Genomic DNA, 23223 nt, shown 5'->3' on the forward strand with positions numbered 1-23223 from the left:
TGCTTCTGTTTAACATCCTCCAGAGACACTAGTGGAAGGGAAAGAAAGTTATCACCACCATAAAATGAGACTCACTCCCTCCCATACAGAACAAATGTTTATTTAACACTTCTGCCTTTTCTGTAGTATTACTGATAATACCATTTCCATCCAGTAGTGGACCTGTACCATTGTCAGAATTCTTTTGTTCCTAATGTATTTTAAAACCTCCTTCTTATTGTCCTGTGATCTGCTGGCTATAGATTTCTCCTTGTGTCTTTTTGCTCCCTTTATCAATTTTCTACGATTTCTAGCTTCTGATTTATGTTAATTTCTATCAACTTCCCCTTTCTTCTATTTGCTATATATTATAGATGCCTTCTCTTCCTCACTAAACCTCAATTGTGCAGTTGTGGCTTGGGGGCATGTATTAAGTTGTTCTTACATTATTACTGATCAAAAGTGACTATTTTTTAAAAAGCCTTGTGGGGCTCCATATTTTACACCTCTTACTAGTTTTCACGTGAAGTTACAAGCCTGAAGCTCAACCAGGGCTCTGGGAGTCGAGCTCCATCCCCAGTGAAAAACATTCTGCTAATCAAATTAAGGCCTCTTGTATCTTCTTGAACCCATGGTCATCAAGTTATTTCTTCAGGCGACAAAGAGGTCATCTATTGTCTTCAGTGAGTTTGTGCAACTGGAACACATTGGAACTTACTGTACCATTCTGTTGCTTATGCACAAGAAGGAACAGAACACAGCTCACAGTCTCAGCTCTCATGGGTCAATAAGAATAAGCAATACAAATGTATTTCTATGCCTATTTTATGTAGATTTGACTCACAATGCACACAAGGAACAGCTCTGAGTAAGGAGGTGCTATTTTTGTATTATTGACCTTTGCTGTTCATTAATTTTATTTTTGCCTCTTGTTCAATTATCAGAAGCTCCTGAAGAGTTTTGGGTAACCTCGTGGGAATTGTAAATGTGAATTAATGTAAAGCCTTTGTTTGCGTGGTGCAGAACTCTGAAGTACTTCCGTCACCATGTGTTTATAGTAATGAAACCTTAGTGAAGATTTTATTGCTGAGTAAACCACTTTTGAATGTGCAGCCATGACCTACAGACTATTCACCTTTTGAATATTTTGCAATGTTTTCCTCAACACTCATGCTGCTGAGAAATAAATGAAACTACGGGGGATCTGTATCTAGTGAACTAATCATTAGAAACCAATATTGCAGATTGTAATCCATACACTTCCCTTTACTACAATAAACAGAGCTTGGCTAGTCACCATGTAAACAGATAGCAGTTATCAAAAAACTTTTATATTTTAAGTAATTACCAGGTAAACACAGTAACTCAAGGCCCTGATTCTGGCAGATATTTAAGCACACACCTAATGTAGAACAAGTGATATGTCCCAATTCAATAGGAACAGGAGTACTTGTGGCACCTTAGAGACTAACAAATTTATTTGAGCATAAGCTTTCGTGGGCTACAGCCCACTTCTTTGGATGCATAGAATGGAACATATATTGAGGAGATATATATATACACATACAGAGAGCATGAAAAGGTGGGAGTTGTCTTACCAACTCCGAGAGGCCAATTAAGAAAAATACTTTTAAAGTGATAATCAAGATAGCCCAGTACAGATAGTTTGATAAGAAGTGTGAGAATACTTACAATGTTTGGCTCAGCCATTACAAACATTGAATCTATCTCCCCTTGTAAGCAGGAGGCAGGGGAAGGGAGGGGAAGGCGCTGATCCACAGAGTCTGCCGGCGGGCTGGAGGCACTGGGGGGAGGGGGCCGTAGGGAGGCTGCCAGCTGTGGAGAAAGCAGGCAGCCAAACAACGTCAAAGTGGAGCATTGCACAACTTTAAATGAGTATGCTCGCTAATTGATCAGCAACGTAACAACGAAACAACGTTAAGTGGGACGACTTTAAGTGAGGAGTTACTGTACATTAACACAACTTTATGGTTGGTTGAAATTTAAACCCACAAAAAGCCACAGATTTCACAGCTAAGGTTCCTATGGCAACCTTAACTCTACCCTATAATTCTGCCCTTTCTCATGATGTGTACATACAAGGGAAGGAGGGGATGAAGTTGAAGTTGTCATGACAACGTTAACTCTAAATTCTCTAGCTTTCATAGATTTGCAGCTTCAGACTTAATGTTGCATTAGCAAAGTTCTTGTCAGTACATTAGTCTCTTAGAAGTAGTTTTACAGGTTAATAAACTTAGACTTAATTTTGATGAGAAGAGGGTGTATGCAAGTACGCATGTGACCCTCTTGCTCTATTAAGAATTCAGAATAAGATCATAACCCTGAACCAGCCTTCAGCTACATCGGACCATTTAATTCCTGCAATCAATAGGCTTATTCTTGCAAAAAATCTCATTTTACAGCCCACCCACCCTCCACATCTCCCCCTCCCCACGCACACACACACACACACACTGTCGATTCTGTCTGCATTGGCAAAGAGAACATAGTCATCACCCTCCAGAGCATGATATTTCCAAGCAACTGTATGTGTGTCTTTAGAAGCATCTAGCAGCAAACACCTGCCTCCTCCAAGACACAACAAGGTATTTTCAAAGCAGTATGCAAAGATTTAGCTGCAATGGGAGTTGTGCAGCCAAGTCTCTTTGCATAATACTGATTATTATTCCCCCCGCCCACCCCAGGATTTAAACTCTGGGCTTTTACAGCACAAAGGAAACCTTTTAATATATTTCCCTAGCAGAACACTGGTAAATGTTTAATAAAAGGAGAATGTTGAATACAATAACTATCTTTACAAAGGCAAAGACATCTTCGGCAAAACTGCTGTCTTTCATTTAGTTTTTAGAAAACCCTGATTCAGAAAAATAACAAATGCCTCATTTAATCTTGTGACAGATTTATTACTTTGAAAAGCAATTTCAAAAGTTCTAGCCAGTGATCATTCACAGACCGATTTCTTCTAAGAATATTTTTAAAGTCACATCTGTGAGTCAGGTGCAGATCAATACACTCATTGCATCAGAAAATGGCATAAAAATTAAAATCTGATCAAATCTATAAGCAGAACTTGGTAAACATTTTATTTTTTCTTTGTAGGTTTTCTAACACACCTTAAACCAAATCTTCATCTATACCCAAAAGGGAATCTCTGCTGAAACAGGTTTCAGAGTGGTAGCCGTGTTAGTCTGTATCAGCAAAAACAACGAGGCGTCCTTGTGGCACCTTAGAGACTAACAAATTTATTTGGGTGTAAGCTTTCGTGGACTAAAACGTGGGTTTTAGCCCACAAAAGCTTATGCCCAAATAAATTTTTTAGGCTCTAAGGTGGCACAAGGATGCCTCGTTGTTTCTGCTGAAAAAGGATCCCATGTGGTATGGATTTGTGAGGAACCTCCAACATAATGATGGAGTGATATGAATATAGTGAAACACTTTTATAGAGTCTGATCCAAAGTCCACTGAAGTCAATGGGAATCTCTGAAATTACTTTGATGGGCATAGGATCAATGACCTGCATTGACTTCAATGGACTTTGGATCAGGTCTGTGGTGAAGTCACCTTTTCTCACTAAACAGCAGTGAGCAGAAATGTACTATTAGCAGAATTGCAATTCTCAGTGAACTAAAACATATGTGGAGTTTCACTACATCTGAGTTGACTATGAGTGGGTTCCACTACATGTCTGGACTAAATTAGGTTAGCAAAGTGTTGCTGAAAGGCAGAGTCAGTAGTGCTGCTGGGACTTAGTACAAAGTAGCAATTAAAAGGACCCTCATGGATTGAAATTATGGTGCCAAAAGATCAAAATGGGCCCCTTAGAGAAGAGAACAAGATAGCCAAAGCATGAAAAAAAGCAACAGTACAGAGGAAGAAAGGAAGAAACCTGTGAGGAAAGAAAGACAAGACCATGAAAACAGAACAAAGGAGATTAGACAGGAAGATCTGAAAGTCACGCGGAAAAGTTGTTTTTTGATTGGGGGTGGGGGAAGATGGCTCTTATTTTCCTCATTTCTACTTAGAAAACTCTGCTTTTATCATACATTTAGTAGAGCGTTACAAACCTTCATAATGGATTTCACTGAGGCTAATACATTCAGTACATTACTGGTGTAATACCACTGATTGCAAAGGAGTTACACTAGCATTGAACAGGGACCAGTGATGCTTTCTCAGCCTGCTAGTCTCAGTGAAATCCAGCGTGAAGTTTTGCAACTCTAAACTGATGCTCTAGGCCGAAGAGTTTTCTAGACAGAGATGAGGAGATCTGAAATATGAGCTCCTTCTCTGGCTTTCATCATGATAGTTACACATGCCAAACAACAGAACATTTCAGATGTGTCTTGCACAAGATTCGTGACAGCTCTGTAACAGGGGAAATATATTTTCCTAGATGCAATAACAAGGAACACAATGTCCTTCAGAGCAACTTAGCAAAAGGAATGATCTGGCTCCTAGAAAGCTTTTGCAGACACCACTTTTTCATCTCCGAACCTTCTGCAGTTGTCTGTTTTTGAAACAATAATCCTCTCATGCTGTCTCAGTGAAAGCTTCCTTCCCTGAGGTAGATAAAAAGTATTTTTAATTACTCAGCTTTACAGCATAGCAGGACATACTCTCCTCCTCCAGTCCTAGATCACCTCAGAAGCCGTTCAGACTTTCTTGTTTCATCATCCGCTCCAGATACTTAATTCAAGTTTCTGCCACCAACACCTGTATAGTGCAATACAACAATTCAAATACCTACAACTCTATTGCTTTCAGCCCCAGTTCATCAAGACTCTGAGAAGAAACAATATCTCCTTTCCTTGGGAGATCTTTAGTCCAGGCTGGTGGGGACAGACAGCTAGCTCACTCATTCCCCCTCCCCCAGCTAATACCTCCAGCCAACCTTTTAACAAGCTAGTCAGCTGATGGGCCAATTAGTTCCTTAAATCACCCAGCCTCCCTTTCTGATTAGCTAATTCCTCCCTGTTTCCTCTATCAGCCATCACCAGGAAAACTAATTGAGGCCACAGTGATCAGCCTTAGCCCTCTGTCACAGCAGTAATAAGCTAGGATCACTACTGTATTTTGTTTGCATTTGTACTACAGTAGTGCCTTGAGATTGGGACCACATTGAGTTTGAATTGTGCATACGCATATTAAGAGATTCATAGATTCATAGACTCTAGGACTGGAAGGGACCTCGAGAGGTCATCGAGTCCAGTCCCCTGCCCTCATGGCAGGACCAAATACTGTCTAGACCATCCCTGATAGACATTTATCTAACCTACTCTTAAATATCTCATAGTCATGACCTTACAGTCTAAATAGATGAGGCAGGAAAAAGTAAGGAATTATTATTAACCCCATTTTACAGATGGAAAAGGGAGACAGGGTGAGATTAAATTAGTCGCCCAAGGGCACACAAGAAGTCTGGGGCAGAGCTAGGAACGAGATCTCCTGAGTCCCAGTCCGGTGTCTTAACCAAAAAAACATGGTCAATATTGCTTCATAATATTGTTTGTTGTTGATTGGCTTATCGTGGGAACTACCAAGGAAGTCAGCCATAAAATCTCTGTGGAAAAGGATTAGGTCTATTTTTGAGCGCCCTCCTCCTATCAGACCAAGCTTTGTTCTTGCTGGGTCAGTTCACTCCCTGGGGCTTTCTCCAGGTATCCAGGAAGATGTTTTCAGCAAGGGGTTGTTGTTTTATTTAAGCCTTCTTAACAAAACATAATCAAACTCCTTGCAGACGCTTCCCTCAAAGTCTGTGCAAGCAAAGTAGTTCCTTCCATATCTTCGAGTCTCATCAGTAGAGGGCTCCAAACAATCTCCCCTCCTGTCCGCTGGTTTTTCTAGACCAGTTCTTCTCCATAGTAACTCTAGTGGCCATCCATTGGTAGCACTGCCCCTGGTCCTGGCCCTAAGCTTTCTGGAGGGTGTTGCAGTTTCTGGTCTCCATTTCCTGATGCCCTCTTTTTTTTTTCTTTTTTTTTTCTTTTTTTTTAAGGGTCACCTAATTAAGTTCCAGCTCTTTCTTATGCTATGTCTACCCTTAAAATGCTACATTGGGACAGCTGTGTCCCTGTAGCACTTCAGTGTTGACACATACTACAGCAATGGGAGGGACTCTACCATCACTGTAGGTAATCCACCTCCTCACCAGGAAGTAGCTAGGACCTAGCACCGTCTACACTGGATGTTAAATTGTCTCTCAGGGATGTGGATTTTTCATACCCCTGAGAAAAGCAGCTATGCCGATGTAACTTTTGAGTGTAGACAGACAAATACCCCGAGGCGTCTGATTTCAGAGGAATGGTATCCCTTATACTTCTACACTCTGAAAGGTACTACTACTTTTCATTGAGCTAAAATAATGAAGCTATCTGGATATCAGTTATACTTTATCTGGTCCTCTATGCTTATAAATGCCTTAAAAAAAGCACTAAGCCTATGAATAAGTGTGTGTGGGGGAATATATATCTATATATAGATATATATATAATGTTAAAGCATCTCTGTAGCATTTATCACATTGTATTAAATATTCATTTTTCCTTCACTGTAAATAAAATAACCTATTATATATCATATATAATATATAAAATTCCTACTATATAAAAATTCACAGAAGATAAAATATTACAGTCTAGCAGCATTATACCCATAACAAAGAGTTTTTACACACTGAAATACATCTTTTCAAATGTAATCTGTCTAGACCAGGCGGTAGTGCACCTGCAAAATACCAGCTAAAACACATTATTTTTCATCACTTACGGAGATACAGAGTTTTCTGTTTTGAAGCAGAGACAAAATTATTCTAAATTACACGCAGTTTACTTCCCTTTTTATATCATTGTATTGTTATTGCTTTCTCAGGCTGAAGTGTAATCAACTTCTTTCATAGGATACTATTTCTACCTTCCATTTTAAATAAGTTTCTAACATCAGTGCTACCTAACCAAGATTAATATGACTTTCCTACTTAATATAAATCTTTTGATTTGTTGCTGAATGGACTGTTCTCCAGTATTGCTATCTAACTGCAAGGGACAATGCTGTTTATCATTTTCCCCTGAAAGCTGCCATTTAGATCTGTAAAAGCAGCAAAGAGTCCTGTGGCACCTTATAAACTAACAGACGTATTGGAACAAGAGCTTTCGTGGGTGAATAGCCACTTCGTCGGATGCATCTTTGCTGCTTTTACAGATCCAGACTAACACGGCTACCCCTCCGATACTTGACATTTAGATCTGGATACCACAGTACTTTGACTTTAAAAACCATGAACTATAAATGTGCTCCTATCAAGAGTAAGCATGAATTCAATGAATAATATTGACTTTACATCTGAAGTACCTTTTACATGTACTTTACATTTATAACATCTGGGTTAAAAAAATACAGCAAAGTGTAGAAGGCATTTGTGGAAACAGCATCTTGCTGGAACTAAAGAAGGTCCGACTTAAGTGCAACATAATTACGGTTCTTGTGTAATAGTAGTAATAATTGGAACTGATTGAAAACTTTCAAATGAAATGTTTTGCTGTCAAGAAACACCAGTTCGTCAAAATTGACATGCTTTGCAGGAATGTTGATTTCAAATAAATTTCACTTTGAAAAAAAAATCAAAGCAGCATATTGATATGGTCTAAATGTTTGAAACATTGATTTTTCATTTCAAAATGATTGTTTCAAAATTCATTTTATTTTATAATATAAAGTCAAAAATAAAAAAACAGTGTGATGTTATCAAAACAAGACCTTCCAACTGACCCAAATTTTATTCTGCAAGAAATTTAGCAATCCTTGCATTTTGTTCTGATTTAGAACAAAAACAAGTTGCAAAATCATGGAATTTCCCACAAAATGGAAATTCCATTTCCCATACAATTCTAACAATAATATTTACTATTCACACACTACAGTGTCCTTTCCCCTGCCAGTCCTCTTCCATAGCTGGTGTGCTGACAGGATTAACTGGAATGGAATATTAGAACATACAGTATATTCAGCAGTTATCATCAAGAAGTTGATTATTCATACAATGAAACTCTCTGTGCTATAGAAAGGAATCATCTCCTCACTAACCCCAGTGTAGCACAGGGATGAGGAACAGGAATATCTTTTGTAAATTACAAAAAACTAATAGTATTAGTTTAAGACAGATCCCCATCTGATGTAAACTGTTGTGGTTCCCTTGGCTTCAATGGGGTTAAACCCATTTGCACCTGAGAATTTGGCCCTACAGATATATAAATAAAATTTGAACAACAGGTTATATGCCTGTCATCACCGTAACTACCTTGCTTTTAAATTTAGATCTCTTTCTGCTTCCATTCATATATATTTTGTCTCTTCTGCTGTACATTTTATGGGATAGCAACAATGCCTTCTTCTGTGCCCTCTCCTAGCACATTTTGGGCCCCTCCTCAATCTAATTTTAAAAAATATGTATTGTTATTACCAGGGCTGTCAAACTATTTAAAAATAATTGCAATTAATCATGATATTAAAAAATAGTTGTGATTAACCACCGTTTTAATTGCACAGTTAAACAATAACAATTTCAATTCAGCATAGAAGCATGTCCTCTGCAATGGTGGTCAAAGCATGAAGGGGCATACAAATGTTTAGTATATCTGGCACTTAAATACCTTGCAATGCCGGCTACAATAATGCAATGAAAACACCTGTTCTCACTTTCAAGTGACATTGTAATAAGAAACAGGCAGCATTATCTCCTGCAAATGTAAACAAACTTGTTTTTCTTAGCAATTGGCTGAGCAAGAAGTAGGACTGAGTGGACTTGTAGGCGCTAAAGTTTTACATTGTTTTGTTTTTGAGCGCCGTTATGTAATAAAAATAATAATTCTATATTTTAAGTTGCACTTTCACAATAAAGAGATTGCACTACAGTACTTGCATAAGGTGAAATGAAAATACTATTTCTTTTATCTTTTTTACAGTGCAAATACTTGTAATCAAAAATACTATAGAGTACTATATACTTTATATTCTGTGTTGTAACTGAAATCAATATATTTGAAAATGTAGACAAAATCCAAAAATATTTATAATAAATGTAAATTAGTATTCTATTATTGTTTAATGGTGTGATTAAAATTGTGATTAATCATGATTTTTTTAATCTAGTTAATTTGCTTTGCATTAATTGCATGAGTTAACTGTAATTAATTAACAGCCCTAGTTATTACTTCACTTCAGAATTAGGCAATTAATCAATTTACATACCTTGTGGGGACTGTTCCTCTTCCCACCGAGGTCAATAGTAACTTATTAACTTCAGTGTGAGCAGTATTGGGCCTTGAGGGCTCAATATGCAAGATGCTGAGCACCGCAGCCCAATTCAGACAACACTTAAGCACATGCTTAATTTTAAGCATGTGATTAGTCCTGTTGACTTCAGTGGGATTACTCAGATGTAGGAGACACAATAAAATATCTTTGCCAATAGGGAAAGGCATATAGTGTGCTGGCTAATGTATACACATGCCACTGCTGCTTCCTCTCTGGAATATAAGACCTGTTCAAGTGGATTCAGTTATGTCACCTTCTAGTGTCTAGCCTACAAAAAATATAAGCCCAAATACTACCACTACCAATAGTAAAGATTCACCTTCAGCTCATTTGCTAAAGGTTATTATTTTGATGCAGAAACTCCTGAGTTCTGTTCTGTATGTCACATGCATGATGTTTAGCTGGGATGTGTCTGTCTATCACAATCATTACAGGTACCCTTCACATTTTACTTCTGATGTGTCTCAATGAGAAATGGGCACGGTTTAATTCCCTTCTGTTTCAAGGAGGATCTAGCAGAGACTGCCTAGAGTGAAATTAAGAAACAATTTTATCTTCTCACTGTTCCCATTTTATCTCCTCTCTCCATTTCATCCTGAAGCTGCTGCCAGTAGTGCTAGCCGTGGAATTAATGTGTTGCCAAAATGGTGAGAAAAGACTTTTAAAACAGTGAGATCTATTAAATTATGCAGTAGTTTCCCCAAGGGAAGTGATGGACACCTTATTGCTTAACTGGTTTAAAAAGGACATGGACAAAAGAAAGCACTCTAAACTATATTCTAGAAACAATCCTGTACTAATCCTCAGGGAATGGATAAGACCACAAAAACGATCTTTCCTCATCTCTAACTTTTGTAATTGGCGATTCCCATTGCTTCATTCCATTCAATTCCTTAATTAGTATCATCAGTTATGACTGGTTCCGAAGCACAAGGAACCATTTAGGTACCATAAATAGCACTGGGGAAGGAACATGGAGTCATGTGTTTGTGACACTGTACCCCATATTCTTCACGGTGATAGTATTACGATATGATTATGGCATATTTCTGATGTATTTTATGCAAGATAGATCATGTAAGATATCTTTGGAGAGGTTATGATTTAGTGAATATTATTATCCTATTTGTATGCAGGTATCATTTTTGTATCTGAAGTTAGGAATATTGACTATATATCTGTATTACAAATGTGTTTGCACCTGGGGAACGCCCACTAGGCAGAATGCACTTAGTCTAGATGGTTGGCTGGGAAGGGCCATTGGAGAAAACAATAGGCCTTAGAAGTTTATTTCCCACCGTGGGGTGGCGGGGCCTTCCTGAGGATGCTACAAACAGCCTCTGACTCATGGCTTCTGTGGCACTACAGGGACATGTAACCAGGTCATCTGGTACTGCACTCCATCTTGGAATACCAGTGTTTTTCCACTGACTGGCATAGGAACTAAGCTTTGAGACAAAGGGTTTCTGCCATATGCAAAAGCTATTTAAGGTAGGAAAGTGACATCATCGTCTTTCTTCACTGACTCCCCACCTCAAAGAGATTCTTGGAAACATCTGAGGAACAAGGACTGAACTGGGGGGAAGTGCTGGACCCAGGCTAAAAGGGATTTTTAGCCTGTGAAAGGAACACCTGTGGTTTTTAAGCTGTAAGCAAGTGCAGCTTCCCCTTAAGAATCTCTGCAGCCTGCTTAAATCATCATTTAGGGTGACAATTTGCTACTCATATCCAATCGCTTTAGTATATTAAGCTTAGTTTGCGTGTTTTGTTTGTTTGCTAGGTAATCTGCTTTGATCTGTTTGCTAAATCTTATAATCACTTAAAATCTACCTTTTGTAGTTAATACATTTATTTTTGCTTTGTATAAAATCAGTGTGTGGGAGTCATAAATTGGGCAAAAAGCTGTTGCATATTCTTCTCCACATTGAGCAGGGGAGAATTTCATGAGCTTACACTGTACAGATCTCTGTTCATATTTGACACTGGAGCTGCTCTGAATGGACACACAGGTCACATGGTATGTTTCTGCTCCCTGATTGGATGAGCATAACCCTTAAAACTACTTTCTTGTGTAAATACTCAAAATTACCAGTATAAAATTTGCTTTCTGCCAATGGTTTGCAATATTTGCTTTAAAAGTTCTGTTTCAGCAAACTTTCCTATCTCAACACTCATTTGTGAGAATATCTGTGGAAATGAAACACAAGTGAGGTGTGAACACACACAAACTGAATTCATTCAGAAGTTCAAAAGAATATTAACAGAAAATATATTTGCAGTACCCAACTAGCTCTGCTTGGCATATTTCTTTCTAACAAAACAAACTTTGGCTGACAGCCGATCGCCTTGACTCTCGTGGATTGTTTTCAACTTTCTATTTTATTATTAATGTCTTGCTGTCCTTCTGACAAAAAATCCCTGTGTTAATTTAAATAGCTTTGCAACTCTGGCAAATGTGTGCCAGGAATTAGGAGAGAGAGAGGCTATTTCCCCAGTACCAAAACTATCCAGTTGACTGAGCTCTTTTAACTTCCCAATTGGAATGAACACCTAGTGAGTGTGGGGAAAAAAAACCTTTTTTTCTGAGTCTTTTTTGTCCCGCTTCTTCAGTGTTTTTAAAGGTGACAAATTGCCATGACCCCGGAGACTGAAGTCTGCCATGGAATAGGTACAGTACAAGCAACAGCAACGGAAACAAAGCTGCTCTTCTAAGAATGTTTTTTACACCTCACTTGGAGGGAAGCCTTCTAGGACCGAGACGGTAGTTCAGTATCCATGTACATTCAGCACTTTGCCATTTTGAGACTTTCATGCTCATTAGTGCCCATTCCAGCTGTGTGGTAGTGGGCTTACAACGTGGACCACGTGCCCCACTTAGAATGAGACCAATTCATTCCATGGAGGCCACGGCACACCATCAGATGGCAACTACCTTTCCACAGCTATTGACCTGGGCTGAATTTGGCGACGTGTTAGTGACAGTCACCCCTTTATCGATCTTTTTAGGCCATCTAATCTGCCTGTGAGTTACTGTACACATTTTTATCTCATATACTAGTTTTAAAGCATTTGTACAATAATCTGTTAGGAAGAAATGTGAGAAGAGAGCACTCAGGGAACTCTAACGGGAGGCTAAGTGGGCTGTGAAATGCTCAAATATGTGGTCATTATAAACTTAATAGAGTGTGTATTCGGTTCTGATTGGTGATGGTGAGCCATTTAACTATTAGAAAGATACCAATTTGTCAGTATGGCAATTCTGAAATTACATTTAAAACATAATACCAGTGCATTGGGAATTATAATTACTAAAGAACACACTATGCACCTCATTTTATTAAAATATCTTCTCATTTTCTGCCCACAAGTAATTGGGGGCACAAATAGCAAATCTGAGGGCTGAGATTTTCAAAAGTGACAAGTGATTTTGTAAGCTTATGAGTGCTCAACTTGAGGCACCTTAATGATGCTTGATTTTCAGAGTGTGGGCACTCGGCATTTTCTGAAAATCTCTTTAACATGTCTCAGATTAGGCAGCCAAAAAATGAGGCAACCAAAATCACTGGTCACGTTTGAAAATCTGTATATATCTAATTACTTGATTATATTCACAAATCAGGCAGCTATATGTGTCAGGGTATGTCTGCACTTGGACCTGCTTGATTCCCAGCTTGATGAGACATACCACGACATACCATCTGGCTTGCATCAAGCCAGCACATTAAAAATAGATGTAGCTTCAGCAGCATGATCAGTACAGGGAGCTAGCTGCCCTGAGTACACTCCTATGGTCTCTGATGGGCATATACTTGGGATGACTAGCCCTTCCTGGCACTTGTGCTGCCATGACTACATTTTGTCTTTAGCACTCTAGATCGATGAGAGCTAGCATGAGTGTCTCTCTTCAAGCTGGGAATCACACACCCAGCTCCCAGTATACACTTAGTTAATCGTAGGCTCGTTTAAGGTGAGTGTCTATTTTTTATGCCCACAGTATCTTTCAGGGAAAAATTCTTGGTCAGATTGAGGCTCCCTTAAAATTTGGCCCTACATTTTAACTTTAAAACAATGTTGTATTATGACTATTAATAGAAAATGGAATTTGCATGGACACTAGTAATAGTAACAGAGCTAATGAACACGGGCCACATTCTGGAAGGTGCTGATCATTCATTGTTGGAAGCTGAATGCCCTCAGTTTCCATGGAAATAATTGGGAAGCTGAGGCAGTTCAGCCCCTCTCCGGATGTGTACGGCATCTAGCAAAATCAGGTCCTGATTTATTAGAGATCATACATCATGGCAATGGAATGGTGTAAGAATCTGAATAGAAATAGGGCCAGACTGACAGGATCATACATCAGTTGCAGTCCCTCTGCTCATGGGAGAAAAGGGACAGTTCCATCCAGGCATTCCATAGGAGGCAAGGAGGAGGTGGCATCATGGCCCAGCCTCCCTCCACACTGGCCCTTGGGTTGGCTGCACTGGAAGATAGTGCATCAGAGAACATGGACAGGGACTGTACCTTCCAAAGGAACAGTCCCTCCCTGAGTTCCCCCTACAGCACTGTAACTCCCCACTGCCCCATCACAAGATTGCCTTAAAAGCACAATCTAGCTCTTTGGAAGAACATGATTATCAGCTTTGTCTCAAAACCAGACAACTGAGCACCTTGCACATTTATGGCTCTATAAACAACAACAATAATGCATTTACTAAGTTCTGGTAATGACTTGTTTCCTGGGGATTACTGATACTTCTACCTCTATGGTAGATAAATCTCTCTGGAACATTTACTCAACTGCTTTCTGAAGACACGAAAATGCTGATGAAATTCCTAATTGCAAATTAGACTTTTGACAGGGAAGGGAGAGCAGACGGACTGAAATAGCCTCAGACTCCCTGTTCTCTTTTCTTCCCCGATAGCAGAAGAAAAGTTCATAATCCAAACATATTAACCGATTGTAACAAACAGCATGAAGGCAGGACCCGGCAATATTGTGTCCTGGCATCTGGCCGCCAGACACAAGAACGGTAAATGAATGAGCAAAGTCCCCAGTGTGGTGGCAAAATGTACATCAAGAGCAACTGAGATGCAATATGGGACATTCTGTGGTCCACAGAAAGCAACTTTACAACTTGGCCAAAGAGGGGAGACTCTCTGCGGATGAGTCAATAGGGGCTGTAATAAACTTGAGTCAGCTGGAAGTCACCCTTTGCATTTCTGATTGGCTAAACCGCTATCATTTTAGCTGAGCTGTCTTTCAGGTGGGTTTAGAACGACACTATCATTACACTTCTATAGCATTTTGAGATTATTTTAGATAGGTGTGTTTTAGTACTGTAAAAAGTTTAAAAAGTGATTCTTTTCCTGCCCAGACACCATAATAGTGCCACTTGATGAAGTAATAATTCTTTGTGTCTCTATAGTGCCTTGCCTCCCAGGTTTTCAGAGCACATTACAAACATTAATGAACTAAGGACTCAATTTTCAAACTAACTTCAAATGACTCAAAAGCTCTGAAAATCAGGCCACTTATTCATGTGCCCTCAATGTGGATTTAGATACAATCACAGTTTTAGTCAAATCTCCCCTCCTGGGCACTCACCAGACTGATGTGAGGGATCCAACTGCCTCTTGAGTCCAGGACACCATGGCACACTCTTGGGAGGCAGATCCTTTGTTTAGCACCCCTCCTGAGAACTAACATCTCATGGTCCAACTTTCCAGCCCCTGCACCTAGAACTGACCCTACTTCTCCACCTTCCTAAATCCTCCATATCAAACTCCCTCCCTCAGAACTCCAGCCATGTGGGCAGTCTGGATCCACAGGTCAACTCTTCAGGGATGTGTGATAGGTGGGGCCCACAGCACACAGAGACATTCCACGGGACTCTAAAACACCATTAACCTTTACTTACCAGCCCAGGAGAGTCATTTAGAGAGCAAACATCCTGAATGTCATGACTCTCAGTCTAGCTCACCTTTCTCTTGGGGGATTGTGTGTTCGGAGGCAGGGTTCCACCTGACTTACGCAGCTGCTTCTCTCATCTTGAGGTGGTGAAAGTGATCCAAGACCCTAAAGAGAACAGCTTTTATAACCTTTATAACCCTTTTATAACCTTCCAGTTTCCTCAGTCAGGAATTTTCCTAGCATGGATGTATTTGAATAGAGGACTATCCCAATGTAATGACTCTCTATTGTCAGTCCTCTATCATTACCCATTGGAATTTCAGTCCAACATAGAGGTAAAACACAGTAAGCAAAAGGCTGCCCCACCGGGTATGGTTTGGAGCTTGGAAAAGATACATACAGAGAGTTCATGATCTCACCCAGAATTCATAAACTGTACAGACAAATTCTCAAATCATCACAGGTACCGAGGCACTCATGTCTGAAAACTTTACTAAGGGGCTTGCCTGATGCAATACAGAGGTCAGAACAGAACCCAAGTCTCCTAGTTCTGTACCTCTCTGGGCACAACACTGACCCTTCAAACTCTCCAGTACTAAAACACACCCCTCTTCCAAAACTCCACCCCAAAGGCATGAAGATTCTGGTTTAAAGTGCAAGTCTCTCAGGGGCACACAGCAATTGTGAAGCAGTTGACATACAGAGACACTTTGCTCAGAGTCTACCACATGAATGTTCTTTTATACTTAACCATACAAAGCACAGGAGAGCACAGATCCAAACCCATAACACTAACTGCATGCCTCTGCCTCAGTTTCCTCACTACTCCAGGGCATCCTTTGTGAAGCTAGCCCTTAGTGACTTGCCCAAGGTCACCTAAGAAGTCTGTGGTGGAGCAGTGAATTGAAGCCAAGTTTCCTAAGGCCCAGGCTAGTATTCTAACCACTAAACTATCCTTCATCATTATTGGATTTTATCCTGACTATACCCCTGTGAGGAAGTATCACAAGAGTGGCCTTGTTAGAAATCAAAGAAAAAACAAAATACTGAAATAGTAATTTCTGTGACTGGATGATGGTTATAATGACTTCAGTAGTTCTATTTTATCTTTTCATAGTGCCTTCAACCTTGGAGTCCCAAATCACTTTACCAAGTATTCTGCTCAGCTTCATACCCCGTGCAAGGCTGAAGTAAAAGAAGTTGGCCCAAAATACAAAGGAATCCCTTCACACATCATTGAAATGACTTGCTGCAGTAGAAAAGAGTCGCTGTTCAACAGAGCATAGCATGACATGAGAATAAAAGAGGAAGTGATGTGGTGAAAGTTTTTAAATCAAAATGTCTAGATGAAAGCAGGGAGGAGAGTTTATATAACTGTCACAGATTGTATGCACTGCAAAAGTGAGGTTAGACAATGCAGCGCTTGTAAATGCCTCAGGAGCTGGTTTTAGACAGTGAGGCTTTTGCTATTCTATTGAGTTATTTCATATGCAGGGTCAATACTTCTTTAGAGATTAGCCTTGCAAACCAGTGTTGATTGACTTATACTCAAATCAGCTTACACAAAAGTGTAATGGTAATTGAAACTGCAGGGGGAACCTAGGTAGCCATGTAACCCCAACTACAATTAGGCAACAACTTTGGAGCCACACTTTAGCAAACAACTCTAAAGGCTCTTTCGTGACCACATGTGGTCAAGAAAGACCTTGGTATTACAACGTACTGAGAAGATAGTGCTACTAGCAAAAAAAAAAAAGCCTGTTAACATCCTACTGGAACGTTCATGTACTACTGATTCAGGCTCTGATCTCCCACATTAAGATCCTCTATCACCGATCCCTGTGCCCAGTAGGACTCCACACAGCACAGGGGTCTGTGTCAGCAGATCACAATGCAGAACAGGGGTTTCACATGACTCACATTTACCAACAGCAGCGGCTGGAGTTCTCTGGAAGTCTAAATAATGACTAAAGCCTCAATCTCACCAAAGCATTTAAGCACCCATTTGACTTTAAGAACATGAATAGTCCCTTTAATTTCAATGGGATTATAGCACATGCTTACCTTTAAGCACATGAAAAGTGCTCTGTGGAACCAGAGCATAATTATGCATAACTTGTATGCTTTCACAAGCACACAGCCAAAGGTGATACTCTCATGGAAATAGCTCAGGGTGCATATCCTGGAGCAATCAAAAACTTAGTTTCCTAGGTGTTCTGTTAATAATATATTTATTTTCTGCAACATTCAGCTAAGCAAATATTTGACTTTTATAACATACTGTGGAAGATTCAACACACAAAAGAGAAACAATTAGCAAGTTATTAAGAGTTAGGTGATTTCTTACACAATAACTGAAATTATGCCTTAAACAAACTCACAGAAATAGTGGGAATATGGAGGTGCTGAAAACCATGTAAGAAAAAAAACCCATCATGGGTCAACTTCTTCCTTCCTTGTATATAATATAGAAAATTAGATTACCTAGAAGAGAGCAAGTCTCCAAGCACATTTCTATAATTCTTCCCCCAGCGAGAACAAGAACTGAGTGGACCTTGTTCTCATAGACAGATGCATAACAGAGGGAGTATGCTGTCCTAGACTATAGGATATGACATTATTATTCCTCCACCGCCTTTTTTCATTAGCTCATCAAACATTAAATAAAATACTTGGGCCTGGATTCTCTGCTGGTGTAAATTGGCAAGAGAGCGGCATCACTGCACAAGAGCAGAGAATTTAGTCCTATTTCTACAGTACTGGAGGTGCTGGTCTGAACATGTAGAAGATGGCACAGTAAGCACTGCACTCTGGAGGCCAGCCAGGGCCATTGCACTGTATGAGATGACTTCTCAGCCTAGACCTCACTTTCAGAACATTTGAACTGAGAAAGCAAAAAGTCTACAAACTTGCTTGGGAACCTGCTAAAGCACAGAGAACTCTACTGAAAGGCATTCGATTAATGCCATGTTTTGTGGCAGCAATAATTTTCATTACTTTTACATTACTTATTCTCCTTGAAAAGTAACAAGAAAGGGCAAATTTGGCTTATTTTCTCATATCTGTAATGACATTTGCAAATCATTTTCAGAAAGTGTAGATCACAAAAAAAAAATTTCAAATGTGCATTGGAATGAAGCCTGCATGATTTGCAATTTAGATTTTGTTTTATTGATTACAGAAAAGAAAAACCACCACTTGGCAGGTCTCTGACATCAAATATTTCCAAAATGATTACACATTTTATTAATCAAGGTCAAAGTGACCTCATTTGCCCAGTGCTGATGAAAACACAGAGGTATGTATTAATTAACAATCACTTCAGAAATGAAAACTAAGATACATTAAAATTACATTGATAGTGGTTTACAGTGTGGGGTTCAGATGCCATCTACTGGGCAAATCAGGCTATGCAAATACCAAATATATATTGTTTTTCCTCTGGTTTCCCAATTATGGCCCCAGTTTAGGGTGACCAGATAGCAAATGTGAAAAATCAGGTTACGTTTTTTTTTGGGGGTGGGGGTGGGGTGGGGGGGGGGAAAGTATAGTTGCATATATAAAACAAAGCCCCTAATATTGGGATGGTGATGGTCCCAATAATATCAGGACGTCTGGTCACCCTACCCCAAAGCACTTGACAAAGCACTTAACGACAGGCTTACCTTTTAGCGTATGCTTGTGAAATCAATAGGCACTATTTAAGGGTTTTGCTGGGTTGGCGAGTTGTTGCCGAGAATAAGTACTAAAATTTTAATGTATAATAGTCATATAAATCTTTTCTTTATTGGTAAAATATTTGAAGGGTGTAATAACCAAGGAGTGAAAAGAATTATTTAGTCTCGTATAATTCAGAGTAAATGGATAAAATTAAGGAAAGGAAAATTTAGGATGGCTATCAGGAAAGAAATTCTGACACTGAAATATTAAATACCTTGCAAGTTATTAAATACCCCAGAAAGACCTCTGTGTACCCCTGGCTAAGAACCACTGACTCATGTGCAGAATCAGAATGTGTAGCACTAGATAGAAGGAAGAGAAAGGTCTAGACCAGGGGTCGGCAACCGGTGGCTCCCGGCTCGCCAGGGTAAGCACCCTGGCGGGCCGGCCTGGTTTGTTTATCTGCCGCGTCGGCAAGTTCGGCCGATCGCGGCTCCCACTGGCCGCGGTTCGCGGTCCCAGGCCAATGCAGGAGGCAGGAAGCGGCGCGAGCCAAGGGATGTTCTGGCCGTGGCTTCCTGCCTCCCGCATTGGCCTGGGACCGTGAACCGCGGCCAGTGGGAGCCGCGATCGGCCGAACTTGCCGACGCGGCAGATAAACAAACCGGGCCGGCCCGCCAGGGTGCTTACCCTGGCGAGCCGGGAGCCACCGGTTGCCGACCCCTGGTCTAGACCCTTAGGGTACATGCTGTCTCCTAAATGTCTTGTGAAATTTGATCCATTTTATTTTTAAATCTTAGGCCATGGACCTGTCATGAGTTTTCTGGGGTGGCATTTTGAGCTGGTGCAGCGCTCCAATGACTTCCTTGAGATTCCAGTGGATGGTAGTATAACTGTTGAGTGTTACAGGACCCCCTTTGTGACAATCTAGAGGATATGAGATGATAGAGTCCTACCCTCAAAGCTTTAGCTTAAGTCCAAGAGGGCCCAAGAGGGCCCTGGTTCAATCTTAGGGCTGGTCTACACTAAGGGGAAAAATCGATATAAGATACGCAACTTCAGCTACGTGAATAACGTAGCTGAAGTCGAAGTATCTTATATCGATAACTTACCCGTCCTCACGGCGCGGGATCGATCTCCGGGGCACTCCATATCGACGCCGCCACCGCCGTTCGCGGTGGTGGAGTTCCGGAATCGATATAAGCGCGTTCGGGGATCGATATATCGCGTCTAGATGAGACGCGATATATCGATCCCTGAAAAATCGATTGCTACCCGCCGATACGGCGGGTAGTGTAGACGTAGCCTCGGTATATCAGCAAGGCAGGTGGCTGTCACATAAGTGGGCCTTGTCTGGATTTGAACCACTGTGAGCCTCAGAGGCTCTGGATAAGCTTCCTTTGAGCAGAGGATGTATGTAATCCACTAGTGAGGGCTTCTCTTCACTACCAGGGTAAATTGACCTAAGCTACGTCGACTCCAGCTACATTATTCACGTAGCTGGAGTCGACGTAGCTTAGGTCGACTTACCCCGGTGTCTTCACTGCTCTGCATTGATGGGAGATGCTCTCCCGTTGACTTACCTTAATCTTCTTGGGGAGCTGGAGAGTGCTCTGTCGTTGATTTAGCAGGTCCTCACTAGACCTGCTAAATCGATCTCTGCTGCATCGACTGCAGCAGCGTCGATTTCCCTGTAGTGAAGACCAGTCTGTGTTACTGGTGCCCCTCTATACCAATCCACACAGAAGAAGGCGGTATTATATTCCCCAGCCATATAGCCTAGCTCTTTCGCTCAAGTGGTAGCAGTTTATGCTTTTAGCTCTAGAAGTCCTGGGTTCAATCCCTAGCAAGTCAACTATAAGGGTGGCCATCACAGAAGGATCTGTCCCAGTGAAGCCAATGGGTCTCTATTCAGACACTAGGATCAACCCAGGCAGATCAAACTGGGACCTTAGATTGTATCAAAAGTAGAAAATGCCGAAGTTAGAATGCAAATTAAGCTACTGGTTTGAGCACAGGCTGACCTCAGGCTCCTCAATTCTTCAGTGATTTACTTGTACTGTAATTAATATTCCCTTCCACATTCTCATATTTTTCTGCTACTTCCTTTCTCTCTCATTAGGACATCTGAGCCACACGCAGCCAGCCTTATGCAGGACTGCACAACCCATCCCAAAAACCTGGCAAACTTGGGTCAGCAAATCATATTTCAGTAGTCTGCATCACACACATCTGTATACCACATGTCAACCCTAGATTTCAGGGGAAAGGAAAGGGATGGTTACTTTCATGCCACCAGCTCATGCTCTGATCCTGAAGCACAGGCAGGAGTAAATCTCCATGCTGCATGTCACAGCCACTGCTGTCATTAAGTTTCTCCCTTGCATTTGCCTGGCTGCAGCACTTTGCAACATAACATCTAAAAAAAAGAAACTTCTGTCAGAATCCTTATTAATAGAGCCCTTGGAGAATGAATTAGGCTCCAGAGACCTGTACCCTTCATTACCTCATATTAGAGGATGACATGTTCACTTCACTTTGAGGCAACCTGCAGGAAATGACCCCAGCAGCAGTGAAAGACACATTATATTATTAAAAACAAAACAAGATACACCTCTACCCCGATATAACACTGTCCTCGGGAGCCAAAAAATCTTACCGCATTACAGGTAAAACTGCGTTATATCGCACTTGCTTTGATCCACCGGAGCGTGCAGCCCCGGAGCGCTGCTTTACCGCGTTATATCCGAATTTGTGTTATATCAAGTCGCATTATATCGGGGTAGAGGTGTATATTAAGAAATAGAGAGAACATGGGAGTAAAGCAAACCTCACTGAATGCTTTGAGAGCTTGGGAAGGCAGGTTCGTCTAAGCTTAATGACTGTGAAAAAGGAAACTTGCCTCTAAAAACTAATGTCCAGTCTTCCTCTCACCCCTTCATGCTAGAGACCAATTGTCTGCAAACCAGCTCCTTTCAGACAACCCATGATTGTCCATAAACATTAGGCCAGATCCTCAGCTAGTGTTGATGGAGTTATGCTGATTTACCCCAGTTGAGGATCTGGCCCATTAACTTTAACTCTCAGTACAAATTTTTTATATTGACCTCAAGAGAAAGCTAATAAGTGCTTAATATTAAACTGTACAATAATCTCCCAAGGGAATTGGTGGAAACTCCATCCACTTGCGTCATTTAAAATGAAAAGCAAGCAAGATTGTCCATTCTGCTATTGCTGGGATTCAAATCGGAAGATCTGCAAGATCAGTTACAAGCAAGCTACTCACTTCTTGATAATCTCCATATGCACAACCAGTTTTTAACCCTCACATCCATTTGGAGAAATCTGTGTTCAGAATGGCAACGGACATGTTACAAGGATTCAGCTATAATAATACTAAGCTCTTGTATAGCACTTATGCATCAATAGATCTCAAAGTGCTTTACGAAGGAGGTGGGATGGGGTGTACAAACCTCACACTGGAAAGGAAGAGATTAAACAGCTACTTTAAGCCCAGACAGCCTCTCCCCACTGCACCTGAAAAGCCTGAACAGGCTGGAGGAGGAGCCCAAGGGCAACAGAGGGGTTGTCCAGGGTAGCTCAGTGGCAGGCAGGCAGGCTGTGGAGGTGAGCTGCCCTATGGTCTGAGCTTCTGAGAGAGAGCCCCATGAGAATTCCCGCTGCCTAAGGCCTGGTTATAGTGACCTAAGCCTTCAAAGAAGGGACCTGTGACTCTATGAAAGGCAGAGACTTTATCTTTGTCTTTTAGTTCTTTACCCTGTGGGAAGAGAAGAGGCTGGCAGGAAGTGATTCTGCAATGTAGTTGCATAACACCCAGGGTGTAGGACTTCACTGCCGACCAGCGGACACTGAATTGGAACCTGGTGGAAAGCGTGGGTCTGGGCTCCCCTGCCAACATCTACTGTGGGACAACTACAGAGACCTATCTTTAACATGGGGATCCTAGCTGGAGAGAGAAGACCCTGAAGGTGAAAGGTTTTGGGCTGTGAGAACTTGACCCTAGGGGGCGGAGTCCTGAGGCCTCCTACTTAATCCCAAAGGTTCTCCCACTGTTGGACTCCTTGTACAGATCCTGAAAGGGGCAGCCTTGAATACACAATGCAGCTGGAGGGCGGAGTCACTGGAAGGACCAACCACCATAGAGTGGAGCAGTAGGAAAATGGGATGTCTGGAAACACAACCTGCTTCACCCCTTCCTGACCACAAGGTGGTGTGCATTCCCTTTCACAACAGGTCCGTATCATTATCTCCATTTGTATACTACATTGATTTCTGCAAGAAACTTGTGGTTTAATATTTACTATACTTGCTAGAGCGGG

General features: G+C 40.9%; 1 long non-coding RNA gene across 1 annotated transcript in view; it reads right to left on the bottom strand.

Annotated features, from left to right (window-relative positions):
• Window positions 1–1769: 1769 nt before the first annotated feature.
• LOC123371690 overlaps window positions 1770–23223 on the bottom strand; it is a 52148-nt gene continuing 30694 nt past the window's right edge. Inside the window, exons 2-4 of the long non-coding RNA XR_006579906.1 lie at window positions 15294–15388; window positions 4590–4713; window positions 1770–1815 (exon numbers count right to left, since the gene is read on the bottom strand). This is a non-coding gene — a long non-coding RNA (uncharacterized LOC123371690). The remainder of the gene's footprint in view (window positions 1816–4589; window positions 4714–15293; window positions 15389–23223) is intronic.

The sequence above is a fragment of the Mauremys mutica genome, chromosome 1 (assembly GCF_020497125.1).
Source record: "Mauremys mutica isolate MM-2020 ecotype Southern chromosome 1, ASM2049712v1, whole genome shotgun sequence".
Taxonomy (NCBI): domain Eukaryota; kingdom Metazoa; phylum Chordata; order Testudines; family Geoemydidae; genus Mauremys; species Mauremys mutica.